This window comes from Bison bison, unplaced genomic scaffold (assembly GCF_000754665.1).
Source record: "Bison bison bison isolate TAMUID 2011002044 unplaced genomic scaffold, Bison_UMD1.0 scf7180017864227, whole genome shotgun sequence".
NCBI lineage: Eukaryota > Metazoa > Chordata > Mammalia > Artiodactyla > Bovidae > Bison > Bison bison.
The window spans coordinates 2,422,005-2,436,641 of record NW_011494799.1 but is presented as its reverse complement, the minus strand read 5'-3'; the positions used below and the strand labels follow the sequence as shown (position 1 = coordinate 2,436,641).

Here is a 14,637-nt window from a genome sequence, read left to right as displayed (position 1 = left end):
CGGCCGCAGGTGTGGCCCTACCTGCCGCCCGACTGGCCACGGCGGCGAGCCGGGCGGGAGCCGGGTGGGTGATGGATGGCCTGTCTCCCGCCGGGGTCCGAACGGCTGGGCGAGCGGAAGGTAAAAACGCGCAAGCTCGGAGCTTGCCGGCCGGAGCCGGGAGAGCGAGACGCAGGCACAAAAGAACCGGGCTGGGAACGTTTAGATTTTGAAGATGAGTTTCTAGTCCATCTCTGTGGGAGAAAGCAAAACGCGCTCTGGGAAAGTGGAGTGCCAAGAACCTCGCAGGATTTTGGATTGACGTTTGACAAATCATTTTGCCATCCGAACAACCCCTAAGCCTCCCCTTCCCAAACAGCTTCTAACTCCTGTTTGTCTTGTCTGTGAATGATGCTCTATCAGGATCTGAGAAGCAGTATGAAATCAGACCTGAACAGTTGCATCCTTTCATCTCAGGAAATAGCAAATCATTGAAAATACGTTTAAAAAAATTGTGGAGGGGGATGCATTTTAGATGGTCTGTGCAGGATAAGGCAATTGGATATTAAATGTTTAACAGAACTTAATTTCAAAAAAGAATAAAATGAGATAGACGTGTTCTAGAGATATCCTCTGCAGATTAGAACGTGTAAAATTTTCATAATTTGTCTGGCTCTTACGTGTTTAAAAGTCACGAGCAATTTGAATATGTTTGTTTATCCTTGCAAAAAGATGACAACGAGTGGTTTTAGGCAATTCGATTTAAGAAGTGTCCTTTTTAAAACTCATTAGTTTGAGAGCGAGGGTTGAAGCAGACAGACGGGTTAACAGGAAAAAATATATCGTGAAGCATCATGGAGATGGGACTGGTAGAGAGCTATTGTATCATCTGGGCTTTTTGGCAACTGAAGGACAGGTCGGTTCACCGTGAGCATTTCGTCCTGTACAAGCGGCCAGCTGACGGTAATACATCTCGTGTCCAGGAATAATGCAGTCCTGGCTGAACGCTGATGCAGTCACCTCTGAGAGCAAAAGAGTTTAGAGAATATAGTGGCTTTATACATAGATACATACATATATATATATATGTGTGTGTGTGTGTGTGTGTGAGGGAAGTGTTCTAATTGTGCTTTAGAGCAGTCACCAACCCCCTCTGCCTCCCCACTACACCAGTAACAAAATGAAAGCCACGTTTAAAATATCAGTAAGTGAGACTGAACCATGTCACAAAGATGTGCTTTATCTCACTGTGGTTGAAAAGTGATCAGGGCGAAGAAGAACTTGCATGCATTTCTCTTTTAAATGCTATATTTTAATGTTCTAACTTTAGAAAACAGAAAAAAAAAATTAAAGGAAACCTAATAATCCCATCAGGCTAACACTGATAGTATATACCGAAAAAGAAAAGAAACAAGTATACACATAAATCCATGCATTTTGTAAAAAAATATTTTTTCTGGATGCTTAAATACTTTATAAAAGAGCACATTTGAATCCTGTGGGGTTGTTTTGTATAATGTCAAAGTAGTTTTTTTTTTAATTATTGGTAGTAGAGAATAGCCCTATTTATCAGTTTTAATAATAATATATTTTATGGGGCATATGTATGTAATTTCCTTAACCATTTCCCCATTGTTGGATATGCAGGTTGCTTCTAGATTTCAGTAAAGTAGATACTACAGTAAGGGACATCTTAAAGCAAAATTTTCATTTTTGAATTTATTGATTTCAAATAAATTTTAATGGAGTAAATAAGCCATGATTTATGGACATTTTGATAGTTTCATAATAGTTTCCAAGCTATTTTACTAAAAAAAAAAAATGTAGCCTTCCATCCTACCAATAGGAAAATATTAGGCCACATATTTTACAGTTTACTCAGTATTATTCAGAATATTATTTAAAATATTTGGTAATTAGAAGGTGAAAATTATTTCTTTTTTGATTATTAACAAAGTTGTCCTTTTTTAAAAAAAATTCTTCTGGCTTCCCTTCTTCTGAATTTTTTGGTTCCCTTTTTATTTCATTATTGGTTTCATTTTTATTTCATTATTTCGGGTAGCCCTGAAGCCCCCATATATAAAAATAAAAGAGTGTTTTTACAAATCACTCCTTCATGGTGTTAATTTTGAACTAAGGTGGTAACCCCAGGTTAAAATAATCATAGCAAGAAATCTTGGACAACATTGAGTCAGGTTGCAATTTAAAATGATCTACTGAATTTAGGTTTCCAGAAGGCTTTTTCCACCGTACCTTCATGGGGGCATATAAAATGATATTATCATCTGTGAAATTACCTCGGAAACTTGAGGTACTTTATAGCAAGTCGTATTCTCTGATTAGGAAACTCAGACCCGTTGATTTTTGCACTGCCATTCTTTCAAGCCTGAAAATTTGTGTTGTTTTCTTAAACTGTGATGCGATCATTTAAAAATGCCTTCGTGCATTCCGGCACCTTCCACAAGTGAACCGGTGGCCAGTAAATAAAGTAGCAGCCCATGTCCCTTTTAGCAAAAGCTATATATCTGTTCAGACTTGTAATTTGCTCCGTTTATATCCTTTGCCCTTGAACTCTGGTTATTAACGCAATGTTTCTCCAAATGATGCCATATAACTCTGCTCTGAGCACATTCACGGTGACACCCCGCAAACATTCCAAGGGCCAGGGCCAGCCAGAGAAGGGAAGGAAGGACGGCTGAATTGTGGGAGTTGCAGTGCATTACTCAACATGGAGCGGCTGTAAAACTATGACTGTTAATATTCAAATCGCAACAAGGCCAGGGCCAGCCTCAGCTAATATTCTGAGGTCTGGTTGGAAAGCAATTTAGCAAAGTAGCTTTGATTAAAAAAGAAACAGCCAGAATCACTTCTCCCAAGAAAGGAACTAAAAACCTTTCAAAGAATTTGAGGCAGGTGCTCTAATTATACATTTAAAAAATTATTATGGTGATTTTGGAGAGGGGAACTGTTCAGTTACAAAATGTGTATCGTGTATATGTGGTAGAAGTATGGACCAAACTCCTTTGTGTAAACTGTAATGAAATATACCACTTTTTTTTTTTTTTTGGTTATAATTGTTTGTATCATACATCTTACATAAGACAATTGAGCATTGACTGGGTTTATTGATTTCATCTAAAAAATAAAAAATTTACTAATGAATCTTGTGTGAAACTTTGGACAGGGAGTGGGACCAGTCTTCCTCACAATATCTGTGAAGGGATGCACTGATTCACCAAGTTAATAATTTTGAGAATGCAGAGACTGTGCAAAATCTACTTTGGAACGGACATTGTTCTCCCACATTTTAGAAAAGAGCATTTACAAAAAAGGTCCCATTCTTTTGAAATAAGAAAGTCCTACATATGCAGTAATATGTCCAAGACAGAGCTTGTCCATATTTGTTTATTTTACAATATTGTATTTGATTCAAAATAATGTTTTAAAAAAGTTTAGTTTTTCAAAGCTCTTTACTACAATAGATTTTAATAGATTTACATTGAAATGCCTTTACTGCAAAAGTCCTTTTTTTTTTTCTTTTTTTGGCATTGTACCTGGAAGCAAATTGTTCACAGCAATGAGATTTAATTTGTACACCTCCTTCCCAAATCCTAGGCTATGCATAATGCAGTTCATGCAAAAAATGTTGATGGGAATGAGAAAATAATATACCATCAAATATCGAATTTCATGCTGAAACATAAGCTGCCTGGAACCTCTGGGCATGCATCTGTATTTTTAGTGCTCTATGTGCCTTTAGAAATAAGTAAGAAAAGAAAAACTTAAACTACCCTAATTGACTATACTATTAATTTTTTTTGACACAAAGCATGATTTGAATACATTTGCATGTCCAAATATACACACGTGATTATTGCCAATAAAAAATACATAAGCGATAGGTTCCTATGAACACCAAACACACTCAATGTATTAGCTGCTCTCATTCTGGTATTATTCCCAGAGGAAAAGGAATTCTAGGTTCCAAGTAAGATGTATTAAAAGTACTTGGAGAAAGTCTTTTCGTGGATATGGAGCCATGCATTTTCCTCATATTCTGTCTCTAATCGACTGCACCTAAATTGAAACAGGTTTTTAACCTTTAATTAAAGAAACCAATCTAGTGATCTTAATTTGAGAACATTGTTTGGCTGAGGAATATAAAAACATAAATAAGGGAATTTTAGCATTTCTCTGAGAATTTCAGTATATCATACTTAATGAGTGAGCAGAACCATGAGACAGACACCTTGGTTACATTATTCATCTCTAAATCCCCATCTGATGAGTACCTGATGAACAAGCTCCAGTATAGTTTTTGAGTTAAAGGCATAAAAGAAGGAAGTTGAAAGTTTATTGTACATCATTTGGAATGTACATCAGCTGTAATAAAATTATGAGCTTTATAATACTGAGACTTCTATTAAAATCGACCTTGTGATACGGATGGTTTTCTACTTGTGAAACCTCGAGGTGTTTGTTTTTATATATTTCATTCAGAAAACTGTGATCCCACTGTGCCAGTAAAACCAAGTTTGAAGAGCCTGGCTCACATGTTTTTGAGTTTTCAGGGCTAAATGACTGCTAAAATGCACGTGAGACCTAAAAATGTGTACTGTGTCAGATGCATAGTCTATATGAATAGCAAGTAGATGTAATGTTATTTTGGTACAGGACATGTATTCTGTTGATAGAATGATAACATAGCTTATTAAAAATTCTGAATGTCTTGAAATTTGATGATTCTCCACAGACTAAACTTTGGACTCTCTACCTTGCTCTCCTAAATAAAATGCTTTTATACACAAGGCCGACCATATGTAGTGTAGTTACTTACACTTGCAGTAGTTTCAAATATCTGATTCCAAAATGTTAAGAATGACCATTCCTGGTTCAACCCTTCATTTCCCTTTTCATAATTGCAGCTGCCTCCAACATTTCTGTTATATTTCTTCAGAATTCACTTTCCTATCTGTAAGCAACATGTTTGTATTGCTATGTCTTAACAACTACTTCTTCCTCTTCTCCTCCCTCTTAGAGTTATTTGAATTTGGGGCATTATCAATGGACTTTCCACAAAAGAAGAAGAAGATTTATCTCTCTTTACTACCCCAGCCCCCAACTATACTTACATCTTTAATATTCTTAATACTGTTATTTTTTTTATTGATATTCAGTGTGTAATACTATTAATAAGTTTTGCTGAAGACTGTGCTAGGGAATAAACACACCTTTTCTTACACATTTTCTGTTTTTCATAGAGTTAATAATTCCTTTGCTTTTAATTTAGTGTAATTTTTTTGTTCTTTTACTTTCTAGGTAGTCTCCACTAAGTCATCATTAAATTCTCTGGCAGTCTCCTCTCAAGACATTTATATATACGTCAGTTACTTTTTCAAGACTTTCATTCTGGAAACTTCTACCTCCTTCTAGACCAGCAACCCTTATCATCTGGGCACTGCTGTCCTTCTGGACTCTCCCTTCAGAACTACGCTCCACCAGTCTGCTGTGCTGGGTCTTCTGTTACTGAATCACTTCTCTTTGTTTTTCTTGCTTTAGTCTCTTATATATGTGGCACCCATCCCCCTATGGCTAACTATAAAAAGGAGTGGGGCTTTGCAGTCTAAAAGTATTCTTGTTTTAGCCACCCTGTTAACTAGTAATCTTCTTGGACTAGAATTCTACAATAGAAAATCTTTTCCTTTCTACTTTTCTAGGTATCTTTATCAAAAAGTCAATTTGAAGTCATTTTTTTTAAATACAAATCAATGATTAGGTAATTAATATAGTCTATTAAAATGAAATTTAAAGACATGACACCCCCCAAAAAGAGTTTTATTATTTTACTTGTGATTATAAAACACCTTGTAGTTTTTAAAAAATTTTTACTTAGAAAGACTACAGTACTATAGTGTATAATTTTCCACTTCTAGAAGATTCTAATTGTGCATACCACACGTCCTAGTGTTTTCTTAACATCATTTTCATATTTATATTGTTTATATGTTATTTTTTTATGTAGCATGTTATTGATTATCTCAGCAACTGATTATTCCCCAAATTAGTAGAGGATTGCTGACTATAAAGTGAAATATGTATGAAATATGAATGTATGATGCTGAATTGAGCTCCACATTGGCCAACGAAGCAAAAGGTACCACACCTTAAAGAAGATCAATTTCTATGATGAGATTTCTGAAAAGTGAAAATTGAGATAGAAGAAATAGATTATATTATAAAAGAGTTATATTCAACAAGAAAAAATTTAAAGTAAGTTATTCCAAATCCTACTTGCATATGCAAATTTTGATAAGCTGAATGCTAGGCCTTCAACACACTTTCTTAAAACCTTAAAACATACTACCTAGCATTGAAATATTGTGGGGACTATTCTTTTGATATGTGATTCGCTGCATTTGACTTGAATAAACATTCTACCTTTACAGTTATTTATTGAATCAACTTCCATAAATTCTAATTAACAAGAAAACTGGCAGATATCTAAGAACACTCTATAAAATCATTCCTCCCAAGAACTGTACACAGTGAAGTAAAAGTGAGAGTGGATATAAAATAAGATTTTAAAAATATTACCAACTTTAATATCATTCTCATAAGCTTCACAAGTCCAGTGCAATATATTTCAGGCCTGTGAAGGTCAATACAAAATGACAGATTGAAAAACTGTACGTGACTTGCAAAAGTCATTTTTAGGCAAGCTGTTTACCAAGACTTAAATTAAATTAAAGCTTACCTTGTATCAGACATTTTTATTTTATCTGGATTGTGGCCTCGTTTTCAAAGAAGATCACTTTTATCTCTGGTTGTCAAGTAGATATTACCATTGTGAAAATGAGCTTGATGGCATTTGGCAAATCCTGATTAAGTGCTGGCCCCTTTCCTTGAAAAAATGAATTTTTATCATTGGAAATAAAATACCAAGTTTTTTTTTTTTTTCTCATAATTTGCCGCTTCTTCCTGAGAATGTAATCGACAGAAGGAAGGGGTTCCAGTGTTAACACAGGATTTGAGTCAGACACAACTGGGTTCAAATCCCATGTCTGCTGCTTATGGGAAAGCTACTAAACTTATCTGTGGTCGCTGGTTACCTCGCAAGTGAAATAAGGATAATCACGGTGTTTATCAGAATTTAACGAGGTATGTAGGACAGAGCCTGGCTTAGAGGCAGCACACTCATAATCCGAAAGTCATTGTTGCTGTTCACGATTTCATTGTTGGTTTCACATCTGTATTATTATCATTTTCTTATATTTTTATTGTTAACTTTTCTACCAACTGGCATTATGATTTTAGTGCTCTGGGTTTTGGATATTATATACTAAAGATATTAGAGATGAAGTTCCTGAAATGATGTAATTTTAACCACATCAAGCTGGTTCTCTATGTCTGAGTTTCTAGCACTTTGCTTGTTTTAGAACCCTCATCATCTGAGAGTGGACACCTTAAAAGTTTGCAAATCTCACTGCTTAGAGCTTTCTCTGGATGAGTGTGATTTAGAGATGAGCCTGTTGCGCCTTCTGGTTCATTATGCTGCTCCAGTTTTCTTTTCTAAGATCTGCCTCCATGGCTGCCAAGGAGAAATCAACCAGACAAGGGGTGCAGCTCCATCTGTCCATCATGACCCCAGGACACTCCTGTTGGTACTATTAGAGTTCTTGCATGAGTTGTGAGATGGATGAGCTGATTTGACTTTGTCAGTGCTGTCCAGTTCACCTCATTTTTTCAGGATGGGTCTAAGCTTATTAGGGACAAAATAAAAGGAAATTTGGGTCACATTTAATTAAACACTCTTTATTAAACATTTCATTAAAAACTAGTTTTCAGAATAAAGACATTTTCACTAGCAGTCTCCAAAAGTGACCATGGACATTTCAAGTGCCACCATGAACTCAGTCATATATTTGATGTTCTAATCCAATTATCATATATCAAAAATATCAAAAAAACTACATTAATTATTAAGCATAGCACATAAAAAAATGCATAATAAACACATAATACAAATGCACCTTTTGTTGAATCGTAAGGTATACACTCTCGTGTATAACTTGGTTAATCATTCCAGATGTCTTCCATAGATCCTGTGTCCATGAAGACTAACCAAGAGTGTCATTTATATTTAGTAATGTAGAAAGAAAAGCTATATAATTTGGCCCTTCAACCCTTCAGGTCCAGATGTCAGGTCCAGTAGTCTGCACACCTTTGAGGGTGGTGGTGGGCAGAGATGGGCAGAGCGGCCCCAGTGTCCAAAGAAGTGTTGGCCAAGTCTTTACACTGTAGAAGGAACATAGGCGAGAAGAGAAGCTGAATCGGCCACTGGCTCGGAGTGCGACCAGCTTGCCCTATCCGCCCAAGTTCTGGAGGAGATTTCAAAATAATGGTAATAGTAGATGATAGTTTTAAAAAATTAAAGATAATTTTTGGAACAGTTTTAGGAAGGTTGTAAAGAAGGAACAGAGATTTATACCCCTCTACTCATACATACATGGCTTCCCCCATTATCAACATTACTCACCAGAATAGTATCCCTCTCCACACCTCCCCCGACCACCCCCGCCGGGATTACTGAATATTGACACATCATAATCGCCAAAAGTTCATCATCTATCTTTGAGTTCATTCACCCAAGGTGATGTACAGTTTATGGATTTGGACTAATCTATGGTGACACTTATTAATTGTTACAGCATCATATAAAAGTATTTTCACTGCACTCAAATCCTCTGTGCTCTGCCAAGTCATCTTTCTCCCCCATGGCCAACCCTTGTTGTTGTTTAGTCACTAAGTTGTGTCCGACTCTTTTTCAACCCTATGGATTGCATCCCGTCAGGCTCTTCTGTCCATGGGATTTCCCAGGCAAGAATACTGGAGTGGGTTACCATTTCCTTCTCCAGAGGCTCTTCCTTACCCAAGGATCAAACCCATGTCTCCTGCATTGGCAGTCAGATTCTTTACTGCTGAGCCACCAGGGGCGCCCCCCATGGTCACCTCTAGTGACCACTGATTTTATTATTGTATCATACCCGGAGTCATACAGTAGGTAGTCTTTTCAAATTGGCTTCTTTCATTTAGTAATATGCATTGAAAATTCTTCTGTGTCTTTTCCTAATTTAATAGGTCATTTCTTTTTAGTGCTGGATAATGTTCCAGTCTCTGGATGCATCACAGTTTATATATCCATTCACCTACTGAAGGACATCATAGTAGAGGTGGCTGTTGCAGTTTTTAAAATGAGACACCATAAATTTTGCTGCATTTATCAACTCTTCCTTTCATGAAAGATTTCTCTGTAACATGCAGGGCTGTTTTACCTACAGTAGAATTTCCATCAAGGTTGGAGTCAGTCCTTTCAAACTCTGCTACTGCTTTATCACCTAAGCTTATGTAATACTCTAAGTTCCTTGTTGTCGTTTCAATAGTCTTTGTAGCACTCTCACCAGAAGTAGACTCTTGCAAGAGATCATTTCCCTTGTTCATCCATAAGAAGCAATTTATCTGTTCAAATTTTAGCATGAAATTGCAGTTGAGTCACATCTTCAGACTTCACCTCTAATTCTGGTTCTCTTGTGATTTCTACCACATCTGCACTGAAGTCTTAAACACATCAAAGTTATCCATGAAAATGGGCATCAACTTATTCCATACGCCTGTGTATGTTGATATTTTGACCTCTTCCATGAAGGACAAATGTTTTCAATGGCAACTAGAATGGTAAATCCTATCCAGAATGTTTTAAATTGAATTTTCTCAGATCCATCAGAGGATCTGAGGCAGCTATAGCCTCACATATATTCTTAAACAATAAGACTTTAAAGTCAAAGTGACTCCTTGATTCCATAGGCTACAGAATGGATGTTGTGATAGCAGGCATGAAAACAATATTAATCTCTTTGTGCATCTCCATCAGAGCTCTTGGGCAAGCAAGTGCATTGTCCATGAGAAGAAATACTTTGAGAGGAATCTTTTTTTTTTTTCCCCTAAGCAGTAGATCTCAATAATGGGCTGCAAATATTCAGTAAACCATGTTGTAAACAGATGTGCTGTCATCCAGGCTTTGTTTTTCCATTTATAGAGCGTGGGCAGACAGATTTAACATGATACTTAGTTCAGTTCAGTTCAGTCACTCAGTTGTCTCCGACTCTTTACGACCCCATGAATCGCAGCACGCCAGGCCTCCCTGTCCATTACCAACTCCCAGAGTTCACTCAGACTCAGGTCCATCGAGTCAGTGATGCCATCCAGCCATCTCATCCTCTGTCGTCCCCTTCTCCTCCTGCCCCCAATCCCTCCCAGCATCAGAGTCTTTTCCAATGAATCAACTCTTTGCATAAGATGGCCAGAGTACTGGAGTTTCAGCTTCAGCATCATTCCCTCCAAAGAAATCCCAGGGCTGATGTCCTTCAGAATGGACTGGTTGGATCTCCTTGCAGTCCAAGGGACTCTCAAGAGTCTTCTCCAACACCACAGTTCAAAAGCATCAATTCTTCGGTGCTCAGTTTTCTTCACAGTCCAACTCTCACATCCATACATGACCACTGGAAAAACCATAGCCTTGACTAGACAGACCTTTGTTGGCAAAGTAATGTCTCTGCTTTTCAATATGCTATCTAGGTTGGTCATAACTTTCCTTCCAAGGAGTAAGCATCTTTTAATTTCATGGCTGCAATCACCATCTGCAGTGATTTTGGAGCCCCCAAAAATAAAGTATGTCACTGTTTCCCCATCTATTTCCCATGAAGTGATGGGACCAGATGCCATGATCTTCGTTTTCTGAATGTTGAGCTTTAAGCCAAGTTTTTCACTCTCATCTTTCACTTTCATCAAGAGGCTTTTTAGTTCCTCTTCACTTCCTGCCATAAGGGTGGTGTCATCTGCATATCTGAGGTTATTGATATTTCTCCCGGCATTCTTGATTCCAGCTTGTGCTTCTTCCAGCCCAGCGTTTCTCATGATGTACTTTGCATATAAGTTAAATAAACAGGGTGACAATATACAGCCTTGATGTACTCCTTTTCCTATTTGGAACCAGTCTGTTGTTCCATGTCCAGTTCTAACTGTTGCTTCCTGACCTGCATATAGGTTTCTCAAGAAGCAGGTCAAGTGGTCTGGTATTCCCATCTCTTTTAGAATTTTCCACAGTTTATTGCGATCCACACAGTCAAAGGCTTTGGCATAGTCAATAAAGCAGAAATAGATGTTTTTCTGGAACTCTCTTGCTGTTTCAATGATCCAGTAGATGTTGGCAATTTGATCTCTGGTTCCTCTGCCTTTTCTAAAACCAGCTTGAACGTCTGGAAGTTCATGGTTCACATACCGCTGAAGCCTGGCTTGGAGAATTTTGAGCATTATTTTACTAGCATGTGAGATGAGTGCAATTGTGTGGTAGTTTGAGCATTCTTTGGCATTGCCTTTCTTTGGGATTGGAATGAAAACTGACCTTTTCCAGTCCTGTGGCCACTGCTGAGTTTTCATGATACTTAAGGGCCCTAGAATTTTTAGAATAGTAAATGAGCATTGAGCTCAACTTAGTCATCAGCTGCAATAGTTCCTAATAGGAGAGTCAGCAAAAAACCCTGCAGATATTTGTCCAATGTTTTTTCTGCTTCTACTGATATGATCATGTGATTTTTTTTCTTTTTAGTCTGCTTGTATGATAAATAGGTTTTTTTTGAAATTTACTGCTGCACTTTATCTTTCTTTCCAATGGCATTGAGAAAAAATTGACATGTAACTTTGTGTAAGTTCAAGATATACAGTGTGATGATTTGATATGTATGTATCTTGCAAAATGATTACCACAATAATTTGAAGCTTTGAATTCAGCATTGATTTATCCTCTCTAGCTATGGAAGTTCTAGATGACATTTTATTCCTGTAGAAGGATGTTTTGGCTGCACTGAAAATCTGTGTTTAGTGTAGCCATCTTCATTCATTTTCTTAGCTAGATCTGGATAATTTGTAACAACTTCTATATCAGCAATTGCTACTTAACCTTGTTTTTTTTTACATTATGAAGATAGCTTCTTCCTTAAACGGGATGAATCAGCCTCTGCTAGCTTCAAACTTTTGTTCTGCAGCTTCTTCACCTCTGTTACTGTTCATAGAATTGAAGAGAGTTAGGGGCTTGCTCTGGATTAGGCTTTGGCTTAAGGGAATTCCATGACTGTCTGATCATCTGTTCAGATCCCTGAAACTTTCTCCATATCAGCAATAAGGCTGTTTGCTTTCTTATCATTCATGTATTCACTGGAGTAGGTATTTTAATTTCCTTTCTGCCTATCTCAGGTTTCTATATGCCTTCCTAACTAAGTTCAATCATTTCTGGACTTTTCTGGTGGCTCAGACAGAAAAGAATCTGCCTGCAGTGTGGGAGACCTGGGTTCAATCCCTGGGTTGAGAAGATCCCCTGGAGAAGGGAACAGCTACCTACTTCAGTATTCTTGCCTGGAAAATTCCATGGACAGAGGAGCCTGAAGTCTACAATCCATGGGGCTGCAAAGAGTCAGACATTTGATATACAATGAAAGACATGTGACTGTTCCTTTCACTTGAACACTTAAATACCATTATAAGGTTATTAATTGGCCTGATTTTAATATTGGTGTGTCTCAGATTAGAGGGAGGCCCAAAGATAGAGGAAAAGATGGAGGAACAGCGAGTTGGAGCAGTCAGAACACAGACATTTATCTAATAAGTTTCCAGTCTTATATATAAGGGCATGATTTGTGGCAGCCCAGATCAATTACAATTGCAACATTAAAGATGACTGACCACAGGTAACCGTAATAATATGATACTAATTAAAAAATATAAGATGTTTCACGAATTACCAAAATATGACCTAGAGACACAGAGTGAGCAAATGCTGGTGGAAAAAATGGTGCTGATACATTCTTTGACACTGGTTGTCACAACTCTTCAATTTGTAAAAGATGCAACATCTGCAAAGTGCAATAAAAGGAACATGGAATATTTGCAGGGTTTTTTTTTTTTTCTTTGCAAATACCCTTTATCAAGTTGAGAAAATTACTCTCCATTCCTAGTTTAGATTTTTTAAAAATCACAAATGGATTCGATTTTATCCAATGTTTTTCCTGCTTCTGTTGATATGATCATGTGATTTTCTTTTTCTTTTTTTAGCCTGCTCTATGAACAAGTTTTTTTTTTTTTAATTTTTTGAACTTGTGCTTTATCTTTCTTTCCATTGTTATTGAGAAAAAAATGGCCATGTAACTTTGTGTAAGTTTAAGGTATACAGTGTGGTGATTTGATATATATCTTGCAAAATGATTACCACAATAAGGTTAGCACATCCATTATTGTTGCTGCTGTTTAATCACAGCCCACCAGCCTCTTCTGTCACAGGATTTCCCAGGCAAGAATACTGGAGTGGGTTTCCATTTCCTTCTCCAGGGGATCTTCCTGACCCAGGGATCGAACCCAAGTTTCCTGCATTGCAAGTGGATTCTTTACTGCTCAGCCACCAGGGAAACCCCGCACATCCATTTTCTCACAGAATTAACATTTTGTGTGTGTGTTATAAGAGCACATAAGATTTACTCTCTCAGTAACTTCCCAGCCAGTAATACACTATTGATAACTGTAGTTGCCATGCTGTGCATTTGATCCCCAGTATTTACTTATCTTACAATTGGATGTTTCACTTTGATCAACATCTCCCTACCACCCACCACTTGCAGCCTCTGGCAACAAGTACTCCACTCTGTTTCTATGAATTTGACTTTTCATTTTAGATCCTAAATATAAGAAAGAGTGTACAGAACTTGTGTTTCTCTGTCTCACTTATTTTATTTATCATAAAGCTCTCAAGGTCCATTCAGTTCATTTTAAGTGACAGGATTTCTTTTTTATGCCCAGATCATATTCCATTTTCTTTATCCATTTACCTGTTGATGAACACTTAGATTAATTTTATGTCTTGGTGGTGGTGATGGTTTAGTCGCCAAGTTGTATCCTCCTTCTATGGGATTCTCGAGGCAAAAATACTGGAGTGGGTTGCCATTTGTTCTCCAGGGGAACTTCCCGACTCAGGAAACACACCCGGGTCTCCTGCACTGCAGGTAGATTCTTTACCAACTGAGCTACAGGGAAGCCCTAGAATTTTATGTCTTGGGTATTGTGAAATATGCTGCGATGAACATAAATCCACAGCTCTCTCTCTGAGACAGCAATTTAATTTCCTTAAGACATAAACTCAGAATTGGGATGACGGGATCATAGGATAGTTCTGTTTCTAATTGTGTGAGAAAACTCCATATATTTTCCAAGTGGATGGACCAGTTTACTTTCGCATCAATAGTGCAGCAACTTCCCTTTCCTGCACACCCCCACCGGCACTTAACCATTCTCACAGGTGTGAGCAGCTATCTCACTGTGGCTCTCATTCACATTTCCATGATGATTAGGAATTTTCAATGTATTTTCATGTATCTCTTGTCTGTTTGCCTGCATTCTTTAGAAAAACGTCTATCCAAGTCCTGTTCTCAATTTTTAAAATTTTTTTGTTATTGAGTTGTATGAGTTCCTTCCATGTTTAGGGTATTAACCTCTTATCTGATATATGAGATGCAGATTTTTTTTTTTTTTTTTGCCATTCAGTAGGTTGCTTGTTCACTC

The 14,637-nt window shown here is 37.3% G+C and overlaps 1 long non-coding RNA gene across 2 annotated transcripts in view; it reads left to right on the top strand.

Annotated features, from left to right (window-relative positions):
- Nucleotides 1-14,637, top strand: part of LOC104992882 — a 174,345-nt gene that overhangs the window by 872 nt on the left and 158,836 nt on the right. The gene's annotated exons all lie outside the window — the stretch shown is intronic.